This window comes from Amphiprion ocellaris, chromosome 22 (genome assembly GCF_022539595.1).
Source record: "Amphiprion ocellaris isolate individual 3 ecotype Okinawa chromosome 22, ASM2253959v1, whole genome shotgun sequence".
Lineage (NCBI taxonomy): Eukaryota > Metazoa > Chordata > Actinopteri > Pomacentridae > Amphiprion > Amphiprion ocellaris.
In genome coordinates this window covers 9017229-9036065 of record NC_072787.1, presented here as the reverse complement: position 1 = coordinate 9036065, position 18837 = coordinate 9017229, and the positions used below count along the sequence as shown (strand labels likewise).

General features: G+C 39.1%; 1 protein-coding gene across 2 annotated transcripts in view; it reads left to right on the top strand.

The window, feature by feature from the left end:
• Positions 1 to 18837, top strand: part of svila (supervillin a) — a 125391-nt gene that overhangs the window by 18649 nt on the left and 87905 nt on the right. Inside the window, exon 1 of one of the 2 annotated variants that reach the window (XM_055006925.1) lies at positions 1871 to 2023. The exons of the other annotated variant lie outside the window; for it this stretch is intronic. The gene's annotated coding sequence lies outside the window, so the exon portion shown is untranslated. Of the gene's footprint in view, positions 1 to 1870; positions 2024 to 18837 lie in introns of those variants that run through there. 2 annotated transcript variants of the gene reach the window in all.

The window sequence follows — 18837 nt, the reverse complement described above, 5'->3', positions numbered from 1 at the left end:
TAAGCTTAGCTACTCTTTTGGTAAAGCTGATGGTAAATCTTTTGTTTGTGTTTTTGGTATTGTTGGTTTTAAAGCTAGTTGGACAAAGCTTGACATTCAACGGCATTTTATTGAACCCTACAGAATCATAATGGGCTGTTTGTTTACCAAATCTCAGTAGTGGAAGTGGAGATCATAGTACAAAGTTAAGTTAAACTGCTATTATGCTTTAGGATGCAAAATGTAATCGAGTTTAGACAGATGAATTTCCTGGAGGCTACTTTTTGAGCCTCAAGACTTTCTTTTGGACTTCAGTCTACTGTTGTTATCAAGCTTGGTCTTCAAAATATACTAATTTGATATATAACATAGTGAGATGCATTGCAACAACTGAGATGCATAAAAAAGTATTTTTTGTCTTTGTCCAACTTTTTTTCTATTGTTCCTTTCCCCCCATCTGTTATTTCTTTTCACAACACTTGACAGAGACTTTTATTGTGTTTCAGTTTAATTGGTACTGGTGGTTCAGGCTCAGTGCTCCCTCTGAATGCCATCTCATGCTGCTGGATAGATTCAGGGCTGAATAAAGTCAACCTGGTAGGTTCATTTCAGTCTCATTAGGCATCCACTGCACAGATGTAAGCGCTATGCATGTTGTACAGAGTATTCGTTGAAACCAGAAGCTGCTGAGTTTGAGTTTGCCTGCATGGCTGACCCTCATCAAAGCAATGTGGTGACGGAGAGGAGAGGGTTTAATAGTACACATATTTCCAGTTTTTCTGCATCCCACAACATTGTTGTGGTTTATCTGCAAATGTTTATGGAAAAACAGGAGTTGAGCTCTTTTGCCCTGAGTTTTCTGTGTTGTGCTGACAGTCCAATGTGGTCAAGGGCATGTTAGCAATCAGCATTCAGCTCTTGCTTCACAAGGGGCTAAATTGGAATCACATTTGCTTTGACATTTCTCTGTCGGCTTTGGAAGACCTAATGCTTCTTCACTGCTAATTAGCTCTGAAGTGGCTGCACCCCATTGCTTTAAAAGCGCAGTCAAAACACAATGCTGCAGAGTCTCAAAGCTTGGCCCTGAGCCCAAAGCTACTTTCTGTACCAGCTGGAAGAAATCATGAATCTGCTGGGTGACAGATCAGATGGTGTGATGTCTTGACGAATGAGGTGATGTTAAGAATTAAAAAGCTCACTGTGCAGACCAGAGGCCGGTGAGGCCAGTTTTACATTGTGGTTGTACCCTGATGTTAACACTAGATGGTACTGTTTGCTATGAAGCCCCAAACAAAAAAGTCTGTGGTATAAGTGGTTCTGTAGCTTATTTAAACAAATTGTCTACAGAACCATTCCAGTCAATAAAAATCCTCCGCAAATGTTAAAAAAAATACGACACGTCTTACAAACTTGTACAAAAATGGTGCCATTTGCCAGCCACATGAAATGTAGTGACTTTTTTTTCTGGGCAATGTTGGTTCCAATTTTTTTTTTATAATATTCGGATCTCAAAATTAATATCCGGATACCACCGTCGGGACCCAATATTCGGATATTCAGGTCCAGCCCTAGCAATTTCATACAGTATTTTACATTTTAATGAATGTCACTTCATTATTTGTAGCTTTTGAAGGTAACTTCTTCTTTCATCTTGGCCTTCCACTTCACCCAGTGTGACTGGCTTCATGACCAGCACTCTCATTATTTGATTGATCTGGCCTGACGCTGATGAAGTGGGAAAGCACCGTTCTAAATTTATCACCCACCCACCCCTTGAGTTCATGCCTCCTGCAGCGACACATGCGCCCCTAAAGGAGGCTTGTAGATAGGAAGAGGGTGGGGGGTGTTTTCGGGCAGGGCCTGTAGACCTGTCAGTCTGTCTTTATGTCCCAGCAGTCCTATCCCATGAGCCTTCAGAGCTCTGACCTTCCGCAGAACTGTAGAACCAGCAGACTGAAAAACCTGGAAGGACTTCTTACTGTATCCACCAGAAACATTTCTACCTTATTCAGACTCAGTGACACTCTGAGAAATTAATTTGCAGGTATGTGGCTTCCATTTGATTATTGGCTGCATGTTTGGTCGTCTGTTAAAGCTATCAAATGACTTTAGTGACTTTTCTGAATTAGAAAAAAATGTGTGATGGTCTTTTGTCTCCTTAGTCTGTTAAATACCTTAAATGTTTAGGATTACTCATCTATAATATGCTTTTTAAGTCATGTGTTTGGAGAATAATCCATTTCAGTTTATGCTCATGGGGACCTTATAAGGATTTACAATCTGATTCATTAAATGTTTTCAATGAATGTTTTCAGAGTTACTTTTTGAGATCAGCGGTGAATTACAGCAAACGCCCCTTTTGACAGTCACACCACATCACACACACATATGTATATGTGTGTGTGTGTATGTATGTATATGTATGTATATATGTGTATGTATATGTGTGTATATATATGTATATTTATGTATGTATGTATGTATGTATCTATCTAGCTATCTATCTATATGTATGTATATAAGTATGTATATGTATATATATGTATATTTATATGTATATATGTCTGTATATATGTCTGTATATATGTATGTATCTATATATCTTTATATATATCGAGATATATATATATATATATATATATATGTATCTATATCTATATATATATATTATGTTGAAATTTCTTGAGTTAAAAGGATTCTGTGGTTTTGTCCGTGTGTATACAAATCGTAGAAATGAATAGTCTAAGTGAGATTTGGGTTTTTGTAGGGGCTGCTGAGCTCCTCCATGTGTGATTCATTCAGTGGTGAGTGACTGCTTGGGGAGACTACAGTTGTTCATTGTGCTGCACCTGTTCTCGCTCTGTCAGGACACAGACAGAAATAGAGCGCTGCCTAGCAGGGCAACAGACACACACTGAACATTTAACACAAATTTATACATTTAAACAAACCCTGTCTTTTATTATTACTCACAACCAAAAGCCTTAGCACTTTTTTTTAAACACACTACAATCATAACAGATGCTGCAGTTTGGCTGCAGCCTCCAGTTAGTGTGTGAAAAGTTAATGTTTGTAATTTTTTTTAGGCAAAGAAACACATGAAGCCCTGAGCAATGGGTTTATTTTTACCCTCCGCTCCAAATATACTCAAGCCCTAGTTCAGAGTTGCTTAATTGGCTGAGGTCTGATCTGATTTCCGGCTCTGAGGGAGGAGGTGATGTTGTGACTGCCTTCTGTTACACATCATCAGTAGTTAACTGTTTCACTGTCACTTTTCTCAGCTGTTTGTCAGGGTGTTAGACTCTCTGTGATTTCATTGGCTCAGATCCAGAGCACCTAATCTCAGAAATGTATGTGTCAGAGTCCTGATGTATCTGTGTTGTGTATGGACAGTTATTTGAGGGACTACAAGGCAGTGTGATATATTTCCTTTGAGGGAGCTGAGCTCAGTCTCTGACAGTGTATTCGCCTGATGAATAGTAAGCTTTTGTCAGTTTTCCAGGAGCTGCTCTTTCAAAGGACACATTAAGTTTGTATTGGACCTACAGTAGTGTGTTTGTAGCCTTGACATAACACAGACAACAGAGACAAGTGGTTGAGCCAATTTGTGGATTACTGTCTTACTACTGAAGCACCATGACTGAAAATGCCTCGTACTGCTGTTCAAATCCTTATTTTAGTTGGGACATCCTCTTGTTAACAGCCAGAGTTTCCCAAACACAGGACTCACAATTTAAATAGGACTTATCTATGGAATCTGCAGCGGGGTGTAGACCATGCTTATGATTCCACCAGATGTGCTGCAGTGCAATTTTACAAACATCCCAGAAGCAGTTCTGTGCTCTACTCTGCTAAAAATAGAGCTAATCTATTTTTGACTGTAGATTTATTACACTACACAGAGCAGATCGAGATAGCTGGGAAGTTGGACATTAGAACGGCATAGATATCCTGTTGATTTAAAAAATAAAACAAAACAAAGAACCCTGCACACTCCTGGTTGTCTATAACATTACTACATCAATGCCATAACCAGTGACATCAGGCTGGGAGTCAACTGGTCAAGGGGTAAGTATTCTCCTTACACATAGAAATGCAATAAATATGACGATGAAGTGAACAATAACATAAACACACCATGTAAATAGTCTTTTTTCTTACTTGGAGAAAAGGTTAAAATTTAGCCAATTATATTTAGCCAACTGTGCACAAAGGGTTTATGAGCTGTACAGCTGGTGCCAAATTCTTGACCATTGAGTTAAAATGAGCAACCAGGTGCCCACACCCATAAGGTCCCCTGAGGGTTCAACATTTGCTTGTCTGACTTGTGGTAACTTAACTGAAATGCTTAACATGTTTTTTTTTTTTTTTAATTTGAGACATTAACATTTCACTTAGTAAGAGGTCCAAAAAGCTAAAATCCATTTGTGTTTAAGCTGAATGTATTGAGTTTTGACCCCTTGTGGAGGGATGAGCTGTAAATTGTAAAATGTTTACCTTACAAATCTCAAGTTGTTAAGACTGACATATTAACAAGTAGTTGTTTTTATACACTGCAACAGACACAGAGTAGTATTAGCATTCATTTGGAGTTGTGTTTGTCTCAACCTGATGATTGTGCAGGCAATATACACTAATTTTAGTTCCTGTTTGATCTCCACCGATTCCTCACAAGAATATTTGTCTTAACTGCTAAATGTTCACAGACTAATTGCTTTGTCAGCTGTTTGTTTTGAAACCGCTAGTGTGCATTGACTTCATCTGAGCTTTTTAGACAAAGATGCTTGCAGAGGATGTCAGTTCCAGCTGTGAGATTGAGTCAAAACATTGAAGTTCAGTCTGTGAAACCAAAATAAGGGAGATGTAAGAGGCTAAAACGCTGTGGAGGGCAGAGGGGACCTGCATCGTTGGGCTCTGAGTCTCTGTGGGTTCACTTTTACATAGTACACATAGTAATTTAAGCCACTCTAAATTGATCGATGCTGCTTTAAATCACATTATCACATACTAACAGACACAGAGCAAATCTGGAGCAGAGAAGCGTACCAGCACAGTAGTCCTCTTTGAAGCTGTGGGCAAAATTTATTGAAGGTGTGGTGGTCCAGATGTAGTTGACATCACATCATAACAGCGCACATAGACAATGCAAAGTAATTAGAAAGGAAAGAATGATGCAAATGGTTGATGATAAAAACTGTGACAGCACTAGTCACTATCAACATATGTCCAGTTGGGGTAATGAGTTTCTACTGAGACCAAGAAGATCAGGTGAGGTTAAAGTGTCCCTGTCTGCAGACTGACATAGACCTGCTACAGGCTTTGCATAGGAGCCAGAGTCTTGCAAGAGGCTTATTAGTCCTGGTGGTCTCACGTGGTGGGTCTTAAGTGCATATTTCCTCCTCCATGACAGCTTTTCCTTTATTTTAAATCCACTGACCCTGGGTTTGAAATCTAATTAGTGGTGATTTATGATGAGCCACTAATAGTGTGTAGGACTGTGAGCTGGGGTCTCTACCCTTGGCATTGACCTCTGGTGTGAGCTTGGACATGAGTTGCTGCCGCTGAGAAGGCAGACTGTAAATAGACACACAAATACATTAAAAGTGTCTATATCTGTCTATTTAGAGTCTACTTATATAGCACGCATACATTAATGTTTTTCTACCCAAAATCTTTTGGTCTTGATCATATTTGTTATTGTCTTTGCACCATTACTAAAATTAGAAGCCCAAACTGAGTTGTGACATTGAAAATGTGTGCGATGTTGAATGCTTTTTGGACCTTCCTGTAGATGGTCCTTTTGCTCTGTTTTGCTTTCTGTGCTCTTGACATTTTCAGTTCAGACTTCTGATTTTATCTGCAGCTTTGAGCATTGATATTTGGTTTAGTGGATGAAAAATAGCCCGAATTAAACAGCTTAAAGTGAAGCTTAAAGTGCTTAAAAACAAATACATTTGAGAAGAAAGAAGGGGGGCTGCACAGTGGTGTAGTGGTTAGCACTTTCGCCTTGCAGCGAGAAGATCCCTGGTTCGCGTCCCGGCTTTCCCGGGATCTTTCTGCATGGAGTTTGCATGTTCTCCCTGTGCATGCGTGGGTTTTCTCCGGGTACTCCGGCTTCCTCCCACAGTCCAAAAATATGCTGAGGTTAATTGATCATTCTAAATTGCCCGTAGGTGTGAATGTGAGAGTGATTGTCTGTCTCTATATGTAGCCCTGGACTGGTGACCTGTCTAGGGTTTTCCCCTGCCTTCGCCCGAGTCAGCTGGGATAGGCTCCAGCCCCCCCGCGACCCTAGTGAGGATTAAACGGTGTATAGATAATGGATGGATGGAAGAAAGAAGGCCAATACATTGTTGTGCCATTTCTGGTTGCTAAGATTTGCTCCCATTAGTCTCTTATTTTGTTGAGAGTGGCAGATTAACCTTTTCTTTTATTCTATTAATGTTTTAAAGCCATAAGTTTTTGATTTCATACAGAGGTTCAGTAGACAAAAGAGGCTTATCATTGTTGACTGAAATTCCATAATGTTATCATCTGTGGTCAACAAATAAGTTTATGTTAGCCACAAAAGTGTCCAATAAAAGGGTCTCAAATGTGACCTTAATGCGGTGTTTCTCAAATAGTGGGGCGCGCCCCTCTGGGGGGGCGCAGAGGCATGTCAGGGGAGGAAAAGGTCCTTCAACACGGAACTAATTAGCTGAACTGTTGTTTTAACGTCGGCATGTTTTTCGCGGCGTACAACAATACTGAAATTGTGCTGACCCCATAGACTGTATATGCCATAGATAATATTAATAATAATGATCATCTGTATATATCTATGGTATATGCGCTGGCCGTTCAGACTCCGAAGTACAGACTCCTGAGGACGGGAGAACGCATCGTTAATGTGCAGTCAGAACACCAGCGTACTCGATCACGTCACGTACTCGGCTCATCTCCTCCGATTATTTTTACCAGCAATGTCAAACATACGGCCTGTGGGCCAAAACCGGCCCACCAGATGGTCCATTTCGGCCCGCGGGACGACTTTGCAAATGATAAAAATTACAACAACATTAACTGTAAATTGTAAATTTGTAAAACTGTAAATTTAAAATAATTTCTAGAACTTGACAAGTTGTTCTGATCATGAATTAAAATACTCGATTGTTCAGTTCCAGATAGCTGTGACTGAATGTTTTGTGTTTTTGTAGATAAACCGTTATCTGGCAGTTACAATGCATGTGTAAATGATGAACTGAGGCATAATAGGCTACTGTTGAAATTGAACTTGTTTTTCTTAAGAAATTTCAGGTTCATAATATTTTGTAAAAAGATAGTTCATTAAATGTGAATATTTTCAGAATGTACTTTTTTTGAACTAAAACAAAGGGGAAAAGTTGGAGTTGTGGTTATTTATAGCTTATTATGCTGTGATTTTAATGGTGGGGCCCACTGGAGATCAGATTGGGGTTTATGTGGTCCCTGGACTAAAATGAGTTTGACACCCCTGATCTTTACTGTGAAAAACAACAAAATGGAATCAGATAAAATAACACAGCCCTGCATATTCATGTTTTCACAGTTTTATTTATATAAACTGTAAAAAAAAAAAAATAAAAAAAAAAAAAATATATATATATATATTTTTATTTTTATATATATATATATATATATATATATATATATATATATATATATATATATATATATATATATATATACGCACAAAGTTATTGGGGGGGGGAGGGACGAAAGCTTTTTGGCCCGACAGAAAAAATTTGAGAACCACTGCCTTAATGGAAACATAGCATTATGTTAAAGATTAAAGCTGAAGCTATGTGTTACACATTAAAAAGGAAAAGATTTCAGGACATGAAAAAGAGTAGGAAAGCGCTGCTAACATCCACTGAAATGCTGACAGCATTAAGATGCTAGTTAGGGGCTGTCTTTTTTTTAACATAACCTGTACTCCACAAGCTAGTAGTGTAGTTAGTTAATGTAGTTGTTGGCTATGGAAGTAATGGTTGTTTACTACTATTGTCAAAAGGCTAGTTAGTGGATTACAGCATTGATTTATTTGCTGTAACATGAGCTGCATTTGTTTGTTTTTATGTTTTTAGTTTTTGCAGTATACCAAAAGAAAAAACAAAGTTACATTTTTTTGAAATTTTTTTAAACAAATTTTTCCATGCACCTTCAGGTGTTTGCAATACTGGGAAAAATGGTGGTTCTACATATATATTGAACTATTTACATTTTGATCTGCTCTGTGTAAAAACAGCCTGTAGCTCAGCCCAGTCCAGCTGAAAAGTCTCCTGGTTACAGCTGAGTCAGTCATGGCTTCTGTACACTGATGTGTGGATAGTTTATTTACAAAAAAACCCCAGAAGATATAGTTTATTTGATTGTTTATTGATTATTTTTAGCTTCCTGTTTTTTTTTTGCATAAATTTTTTTTTTTCCAGACAAAACTGATAGTTACACATCATTAATACCAGGACCATTGGAAACATAAAAATCCAATAATTCTTGCTTTTATTTATTTATTTTTTACAGTTTCTTGTTATGAATTGAATAATTTTGGCAATTTGTTAAAAATAATGTGCCGTTCAAACTTGCTGGTGGGTTTGAGGTTCAGAGGATTAAACAAGATGTCTAAAAGTGACACACCTACCGTGCCTGGTTATGATTGCTATGATTAGACAAGCATTGTTCAGGGGAACGTAAATAAAGGCTTTGTGAAACATCAGGAGCTTCACTGTTGTCTGGCTGGGATTTGCTGCATACATGACATAAATATGTAGTGGGCAGTAGGAATTGATGTGACTCAGAAACACCCCAGAGTTTAATAATTTGTTCCTTGTATGATTTCCAACTGATAAATCATGGTCATTTTGTAGTAGGATCGCAATCATGTGATCGTCAGCAGGTAACTGACACAGTGTTCACCTGTTGTCATGGTTACAGTGACGCCGTGTCGGCAGCTATATCTCCCAATGGGAAATCTTGAACAAATCCATGGATCCAGACTATAAGCCCCATCACTGCCAAAATCTAATCAGTTGGTCCTTGTGTCATTTCTGACCTTCCTTGAAAATTTCATCCAAATCTGTTGGTCTGTTTTTGAATAATGTTTCACACGGACAGACAGATTAAGAGATTTACATATTCACAGACAAACGTACGCCGTTCGTCACATAACTCCGCCGTTCCTTGGCAGAGTAATGATTATTTGGACCAAGCAGAGCTGCACTATGAAGCTCATAGGTCAGAGTTCCGAGTCAATACTCTGGAAATAGGTGCATCCTGGCAGGCACAGATCATTGTAGCTACATTTGGTTCAGTTCACCAATGGCAGCCTCAGCTCTGCTGGCTCACCTCGCACTGTGACGACTCTGGAGGGAAATGAGAGACACAAGGTTTCCACTAGTGTCTCTCTTTCCCTTCATCTGTTCCCGTCTTCCAAGATGACAGTTCTTGGGACGGTGTCTGTGGCACACTGGGATGGAAACAAATTCCCTGGCATGCTGGATCGATGAAGAAAACTGGTGCTGTAGCTCTTTCTCCTGAGCAGATGTTCCGTGTTTATTACGCTGAAGCACAAACGTGTATTTATTTAACAGCTGAAGGCTCTGTATGTGTGTGTGCACTGACTGGGGTATGGATGTTTCCCCAGGGCTCTGTTTGAATGAGATAGTGTAGACGTGTGTGTCAGCATTTCATGTGCATCACATGCCTTAAGAGTAACATCATCATTGAGGAACAGATGGTGCTATATCGACTTGCATAATTACATGTTTATCATAATTGAAACTATTATTAAGGAAAGTGTGCTGTCCACTGTTGTTGTTTTAGTTGCTCAAACATTTGTTAAAAAAAAAAAAAAAAGAAAAAGAAAAAGTCAAAAAAATATGTGAGCAAAATGTTTCTGGCATTGTATTCTCAAATTTTTTTTGTCTGTTCTTCTTTTGGAGAGTTTTTTTCTTTTTTTCTTGTTCCCATGGATAACTGGTCAAAAATGCACAATGCAACTTCAAATGTGCTTAACCTTAGTGAAGTAGAATAGCAAGAAAGGAAAATAGCAGGTCATGTCAGATGCAAATTTTGTTTTCAGCACCATGAAACTACAAAGCAAGAATTCTTCTTGGAGCTTCCATTTTTCACCACTATTCAACATTTAGACAGGAAGAAGTCCATCAAAACGAGGAAATGCCAATTTTTGTGCTAACAGCAGCCTTAGTGCATCAGAATACAGAGAAACAACAGGATTTTCAGAAATAAGGGATTCTACCTAAAAAATATGAATTATTGATGGCATTCACAATGTAGCATCCTGTACGGGATGTTTTCAAGCAGCTTTTAGGAAATTCAGTTAATTACATATTTTTGGTGCCGCCTCAATCCTTCTGCAAGTCCGGAGACGACTAATGTAGCTGAAGCCCAGGGCCATTTAGCCCTGCCTGACCAAAAAAAAATAAAAAATTGCCACCTCAATTTAACTAAGTAAATAGTTAAGAAACTTCCATTGGATAATTGCTGCAGTGATAAAAATGTTTCTGCTGGCAACAACTTATTTAACCTTAGCTGATGCAGTGAGGAGCTTCTCATTTCTTAAACAACCATGTCAGAAGACATATCCTGTGGTCATGGAAAGGATGTTAATCTGTCTCAGAAGGGTTAAATTATTGGCCTGCATCAAGCAAAGAAAACAACTAAGGAGATTTCTGAAACTGCTAAAATCAGGTTAAGAACCGTCCAACGCATTATAAAAACCTGAAGGATAGTGGAGAACCATCATCTTCAAGGTACAATGTGATCTGATGAGTCCAGATTTACCCTGTTCCAGAGTGATGGGGGCATCAGGGTAAGAAGAGAGGTGGGTGAAATGATGAACTCATCATGGCTAATGCCTACCAGCCTGTGGGGGTTCGGGTTATGATCTGGGGTTGGTCAGGTTCAGCAACGTTATGTTCCCAAAGAATGAGGTCAGCTGACTACCTGAATATACTGAATGACCAGGTCTTTTCATCAATGGAGGTTTTCTTCCCTGATGGTACGAGCATGTTCCAAGATGACAATGCCAGTGTTCATGGGGCTTACATAGTGAATGAGTGGATCAGGGAGCATGAGATGGATTGACCTCCACAGAGTCCAGACGTCAGCCCCATTGAGAATCTTTGGGATGTTCTGGAGAAGACTTTGTGCAGTGGTCCAACTCTCCTATCATCAACATAAGATCTTGGTGAAAAATTATTTCTGCAAAGAAATAAATGCTGTGACATTGCAGAAGCTTATCAAAATGATGCCACAGTGAATATGTGTTGTTCTCAGAGCTAAAGGCAGTCCAACAAAATTTTAGAGTGTGCGGCTTTTTTTTTTTTTTTTGGCCAGGCAGTGTATAAGCTCTGTGATAGGCCTCAAGATACACATCACTGGACCTCTTCACTTGGAGTCAGTGAAGTCTACTTAAGATCTCTTATGTGTTTTATTCTGGGAAGGCTAGGCTGAGGTGTTTGTGTTTTCTGGGTGTTAATACACTACAATTTCCAGAGAAGGTCATCGTTGTCATGGCGTATCTATTTGTAGGGTGACTAAAATTTGAAGGACTTGAGGTAATTACGAAAGGAAGTCGATAATGAGGTTTGAAGTTCTGTCCAGGAGTATCTCTTGAAGTTTGAGGTTTGTTTTGTGTGACTTCAGAGGCCCTGAAGAAGTCAGGGTGCCAATTAAGGTGCAGATGCATGATGATATTTAAGCTCAATAGCTAACTCTGTTAACACTTACAATTTATAGGAGTGCACATTGTCTGGGCAAATATCAAAGAGACCACCTGTTGAGACCAGGGTTGGGTTTCACTTCAGATGAAATTTACTCAGTTTGAAAAAGGTTTTGTCCTAATGATAAAGTCTAATAGATCTCCAGTGGAATCTTTTATGTCCTCTCTCTCTTTGTGAGAAATTAGCAAGAAACTAACACATTCAGTGCGTCATTGTAAGTTTAGTACTGGGTAATAAAACAGTAGCAATGTGTACCAGCATTAGACAACTAATCAACAGTAGTAGGAAAATAATTTGATAGGATATTTGACAGTTTCGCTTAAATGCATTAAATACAAACTACCATGAAAACACAAACTGAAAATGGAAAATTCAGTTCATAGAACAAACTTTAAGTTTGCTCCCTCCCTGGCTTATAAACTGTCTATCATCCCTTGATAGTGGAGCCTTTTTGCTGGAGTTTTAGCCTCACCCTCCCTTCCTCTAATTCCCTTTATGTGTGCATATGAATATCTTTACCTTTTATTCTCTAGCCCCCCGTCTGAATTTATGGCCTTGCTGCAGTGGGTAGGGCTCTGTTATGTGTCTAGAGAGACAACATGACCGTGTGCAGTGGAACTCAGTACTGCGCTCTCACCAGGCAAAACGGATATCTTTCCTAGGGGACGCTATAAATCTGGACTTTATTTCTAAGAGAGCTGTGACAGAGCCCAGAGCATGAGACAAGTCTTGGAAATGCTCATTTCTCTCCTTGTTTCTCCTTGGTCTCTATCGTCTGAAAAATTTTCCAACCGTGAAGGTGATGCAGCCATTAAGCACTTCCCTCCAAGCAGACCTGACGGGATGCCTCTGAGTGCTAGGGGTCATTCTAAGTGCCAACTGGACTATCTGGAAGTATTTATCTTATAATGACCCGGTGACTGACTGCACATGTGAGCTTGTCCAGGCTGAAATAGCATCTACCTTGAATGTTTAGCTGGCTGAACATCTGGGCAGATGATTAGTGAGGAGGTGTGGCTCTGTTATTATGATATTAAACACAGGCTGCCTCGCACTTGGCGCTGCTAAATTTCAAGAATCTGAAGTGTCTGTCTCATAGTGTTTGACATGCTAGCTTACCAGTATCTGCCCAGTACTAACATTGGTTTTTATAATCAACATTATAAGCTAGAGTCTGTTTATGTGGTGATATTAGTGATAGTGATGCATCTTATATCAGCCAGCAATGACTGGTTGGAGCTGAAGAGTTGAGCAACTGAAGTGACAAATTAGGCAACAGCAACCAGGAGAATGATGGAGCCTTTGGCGGAAAAACCTAGGAAGCATCCAAGAAAAGTTTGATACTCTAAGTTAAGTTAAGAAATTAAGGGTTTTGAGCAAGAATTACAGTCTAAAAAAGAAAGTAATCAACTGCGAGACATACTTCATAGACACATTTTATCAGTGTTTGTGTAATTACTCTCACTGGCAGCATGTTGAAACAAAAGTTCTACACTACATCTGAAACAACTGATGTTAACACTTACAGACCAAATGAGACTTGCACTATTTGAAGCACACACAATATCTGTGGTGTTTGAACTCAACTTGAAATTTAATCCGATTTTTTTATAAATGGTTCACAGCATTGACAGTTTAATTGCTTTTACTCTCTAAATGTTAGTGCAGTTACAGTTCAGGTGTCTACATGGCTGAACAATGAAATTCAGGTGCTTCCACCAGGTCCACCTTAAATGCTTTCAGTATTTACACATCAAGTGGCATTTCATTTGTTTTTATGGTATCAGCAGACTTAGCAATTACACATATCACTTCTTCAGCTGACAGTTCAACTGCTTTCAGCTCTTACTCCTCAGATTTTGATTTAAGTAACTCCAGCCCCTTCAAGTAAACTGACAACTCAACTGAATACAGGGTTCAAACTTCCTTTCACTGGGTACACAACTGACCCTTCAGCTTACGCTCAATTGACAACTTCAACCGACTCTTAGCTGCAAGCGATTAACATTTTAAGACATTTTAACAGACATTTTGCATGATTTACATTTGCAGTTTTCTAGGTTTTAGCATTTTCTAGTTTTAGAATGTCAGCACTCATGCATTTGTTACAGATTTTTTTACTGGAGTGTCAGTGTTGAGTTTTTATGTCACATGGTCTCCATTTTATTTCAGAGGCCGGCTAAAACAAAAGCCTGGACCAACATTGAATACTTGTATGTTTTGGCATGAAAATGTCACTATAAAAGTTTTAAACATCAACACAAATTATTGTCAGTTGTCTTCTTTAATTAAAAGAATACTGGTGCTGTAATATTCTTCAAATCCTTTGTGGGTTCCCAGGAATACTCTCCTTAAATGGATGTAGATTCCTGGGATATGTCCATTTCACTGCATTGTCAAGTTTTGCAGCCTAGTGGCAGAGATGGCTTCAGTTTCCATTTGCATTGACCTTTGACCCATTTGTTGGTCTTGTTGCTGTCATTCCTCTAACCATTGTTGGCTGGTTTATAACAAATGTGTAAGCGTTTACAGAAGCAAACTTTCATCGATCCCCACAGAGTCTCCATCAAAGTAGACAGTCCCCTTATGGGAAGGTTTGTTTGGGTCTAATTAGATGTATTGGATTTAAAGGATTACAAATAATTGAAAACTATTTTCCACAGCCCAACTCTACCAAATTGGATGTAAACATACAACATTAATGCTTAATCAGTGACAGCGGTAATTCAGCAGGTTTTCGCAAATCTGTTTGAAGTACTCTTTACTTCTGTTGTGTAATAAAAGTAAGATCTGGTAATGCAGCATTAAAGCTGCTCATATTCCTCATATCTACTACAGCATAGTTACTAATTATCACTCAATATTGAGCACGCAGGGCTTTACACCCAGTGAATGCCATTTCTTTAAGGTTAATTTTAGGTTTTTTGCTTCTGTACAGGGCTGCACAGTGGCGTAGTGGTTAGCACTTTCGCCTTGCAGCGAGAAGATCCCTGGTTCGCGTCCCGGCTTTCCCGGGATCTTTCTGCATGGAGTTTGCATGTTCTCCCTGTGCATGCGTGGGTTTTCTCCGGGTACTCCGGCTTCCTCCCACAGTCCAAAAATATGCTGAGGTTAATTGATTACTCTAAATTGCCCATAGGTGTGAATGTGAGAGTGATTGTTTGTCTTTGTATGTGGCCCTGCGACAGACTGGCGACCTGTCTAGGGTGTCCCCTGCCTTCGCCTGAGTCAGCTGGGATAGACTCCAGCACCCCCCGCGACCCTAGTGAGGATTAAGCGGTGTATAGATAATGGATGGATGGATGCTTCTGTACATGCTTGTTTATAGGCATTCTTCTTTTCTGAGGGTCCTGCATTATTTCCTAAGTAAGTCTGGCTACCCACCACAAAGATTAAGAGAACAACAGCAGTGTTGCATCATTGAAACGACCTGTAAGGTCTTGCCCATCCTTGGCAGTAAAGATCCATCATTACTAATAACAGGGTAGAAACTGTCGGGTGGTTCTGTAGAACTGATGCCATACTTTAAGAAGATGAGTCAAAGAAACAAACATGACATAGAAGTCAGACAGCCAGATGGTGGATTTTGACAGGTAAGACTTGTTTTAGTTTGGCTTTGATTACAACCATCAGTGATTGTATTTCACAAAGTTAAAGGTTCCTAATAGAAGTATAGTGATGTAATTTATATAGTTACATGCTTATAGACTGCTTAAAATACAGTTAAATCCATATTTGTACAGTGACACAATTTTCTTAATTTTGCCTATGTACACTCAACACAATAGATCTGAAATAAAGCCGTCTAGTTGTGATGATAGTGTAGATTTTCAGCTTTAATTAAGGGGTTTACCAAAAGATTTTCAGTAACGGTTAAACTGCATTATCACTCCATTTTCACAAACTCAAAAGTACTTGAGAAGTTATAAATGTAGTATACAATTATACTACATCTACACAGTTCTAAATGTAACGACTACATTAATAAGTGTATGCAAATCCTTTACATTCAGTCTGAAACCCATCAACATCACCAAATAGTAAGTTTCCTCCCTTAAGATGCTTTGCCAGGCTTTTACTATAGCTTCCTTGGGTTGCTGCTTTTTGTGTTGTTTTTTTTTATGCCCATAGCTTTGTCTTCAGTGAGAAAGCATGCTCAGTAGGATTGAGATCAGGTATCAGGTGACTGTCATGACCATTTATAGCGATTAGCTTTTTTGTTTATTTATTTCATACCTTTGAAAGCCCTTGGATCACCTTCACATGGTATGTTTTGGGTTATTGTCCATCTGTGCTACGAAGTCTTGTCACGTTAGTTTTTTGCTTGATTCTTAGCAGAAGGTGCAGCTGTATACACGTATGATTTATCCTGCTGTTTCTATAAGCACCATATCCTCAATAAACACCAGTGACCCAGTTCCAATAGCAGCCATACATGCCCTTGCCATAACACTACCTCTGCCAAATTTGACAGATAATGTGATATGCTTTGAATAATGAGACATTCTTTCCTTCTCCATACTCTTTTGTTTCCATCATGCTGGTACATGCTCATCTTGGTTTCATCTGTCCAACAACTCGTTCCAGAATTGGCCAGAATTTTTTGTCATGAAATAATTAGGAAAAAGTTCACACCTGGACACAAAACTGCTTATTTGTCATGAGTTCATTTACTTTTGAACCGGTGAAAGGGAAGATATGTTTACAAAAGGTCTGTAATTCCTTCACAGGTAATGCAAATATTTTATAACAACCTTGAGTTATTGCTGAAAGTGTACACTTCAATCTCATCTTGATTACTTCATTACAAATTCATTGTGGTTGTGTGCAGAGACAAAATTATGAAAATTGTGTCACTGTCCAAATACTTTTGAATCTGACTTCATCTGATTGGGTTAGGGTTAGGGGGTTAGTTAATTGCATATTGTAATATACACGCTGCAGTATGTTACAATATATTGGAACAATAACTATGAATGGCTGCTGTTCATTTAGTTTTTCACACTAAAAGACACATTTCATGAACCATATTCTTTATCTCAAGCTCATGTTAGTTGTTGTAACTATGACAACAATCATTCTCCAACCTTTACAAGGTACTTATTTTAACCCACACCATGGTCTTTCACCAAATTAAGTTGTTTTATACATAAACCTAACCAAATCTTTACTGTAGCGGTGTCACATTATAAATGGGTAATATAGTTCATTTTCAACACTGATTTTTAGCGGTTTATCAGAGGAATATCTCCTTCGAGCCCTTTGAACCTGTCCAAGGTGTCCCCCACATCTCACCCAAAGTCAGCTGGGAAAAGGTTCAGCCCTCTGAGACCATTTACAGGATAAATCGAGTATAGTTTTTCAGATGTAGCATGAATATCTCCTGCCTCAGTATCTCTTTATAAAAAACACCAAAATTATCTCTTGTAGGGCTTGCTGATCATTCTAATTTTCTAATAATGTAAGTTATGAGTCTAACTGAAATGTCAGCTAATGTGTAAACACTGAAACAGATGACGTGCCAATTAAAGTTGAAGACTTTAATTGCTTCTGTAGCTCACTTCCTTCCTCAGGTAAGATCCACTTATGTGCAGACATAAATTTAAACTACTCCATTTTGTATTCACCAACTGACAATAGTTATCCATAGACGCTTTGTATTTTATTATTACACTTCATGAATCATCTGCATTCAGTCTGGCAGTTTGATAGTTTGATAAATTACAGGCTGTGAAACCGTTAAGGCTGGTGCTGAAAATAACACAGTTTAGTTATTGCGTGCAGGTATCGCTCTTCCCATCCACTGAGCCCCGGTGTGAATTGGCAGGTTTGTGATGTATGTGTGCATATGCTGAGCCAGATGAGCTCATCTAGGTGAAGGATCCAAACATGCCACCTCTAAAGTTAACACACCTCAGTCAGTCAGTCAGTCAGTCAGTCAGTCAGTCAGTCAGTCAGTCAGTCAGTCAGTCAGTCAGTCAGTCAGTCAGTCAGTCAGTCAGTCAGTCAGTCAGTCAGTCAGTCAGTCAGTCAGTCAGTCAGTCAGTCAGTCAGTCAGTCAGTCAGTCAGTCAGTCAGTCAGCATCTTGACACACCTATGCAGCCCCTGATAGTAAGGATGGACAGATTTATGTGATTTGGCAAATGCTATGATGCAGTTAACGTGATCTGTGTTAGGTGCTTTTGAAACCATCCCAACAACCTGGGTTCCATTTACAAGAAGTTTAAAGAGAGATCTTTGTATTCTGAAAAAAGGCAGCAGTCTTTTTTTCACTACGTTGCTACTCATCCCACTCTAAAGCCACTGAATTGAGAAACTGACATTTACGGTTGCTCCCATCCACTTGGTCTGCTTTGTGGTGATGCCTGGTTGGCAGTGGCAGTTTTTGCTCCGTTTGCTGAAGAAAGATAAGATACAGCTTATTGTTTTCCCAACAGCATCTGAAAGGCAGTGTTGGGCTTTGTGCCAGCCTCTTTACATTACCCTCTCAGTACAATGATAAGCATACCATTGTCACATTGATGTATAGGTAATGCATGTGTCTTGTTTTTGGCATTCACTTATAGCATATACATACTGGGAAATGGGTTTACGCAGGCCATGACACATGAAGAATATTGGTTTATTTGTGCTTTGGGACACACAAATACATTTCATGAGTGTCTTTAAAGGAAAATTGTGAGGATGTCAATAAATCAGCCTGTTTTTCTTCCCCTTGTGCCTTTTGAGCTGTTCTAGGAAGAACCAAACTATTAGCGTAATGACACCATTACTCACCAGTAGACATAGCACTGCTTACATTCTGCTTCCTTCATTACTGTTTGCACGCTCCCTCTGTTTTTCTCATTCGGACTTTGTTTCACTATTTCTTTCTTACGTTCTCCTGCCCTTCCCACCAGCTCTTCCCATCTGCATGCTGTTTCTTTATTTTGTCCCTGCTGAGAGATGACTGGAATTTCTCATCCGACTGAGAGAGTCAAAATGACTCTCTCCTCTTCTTTTCCTGCTCTTGTTATTTCCACTACTGTCCTCCAAACCCTGCATGCTTTCTCTTCCCTTCCTTTTCTGACGCTCTGCACCGGTGTCGTTGGCATC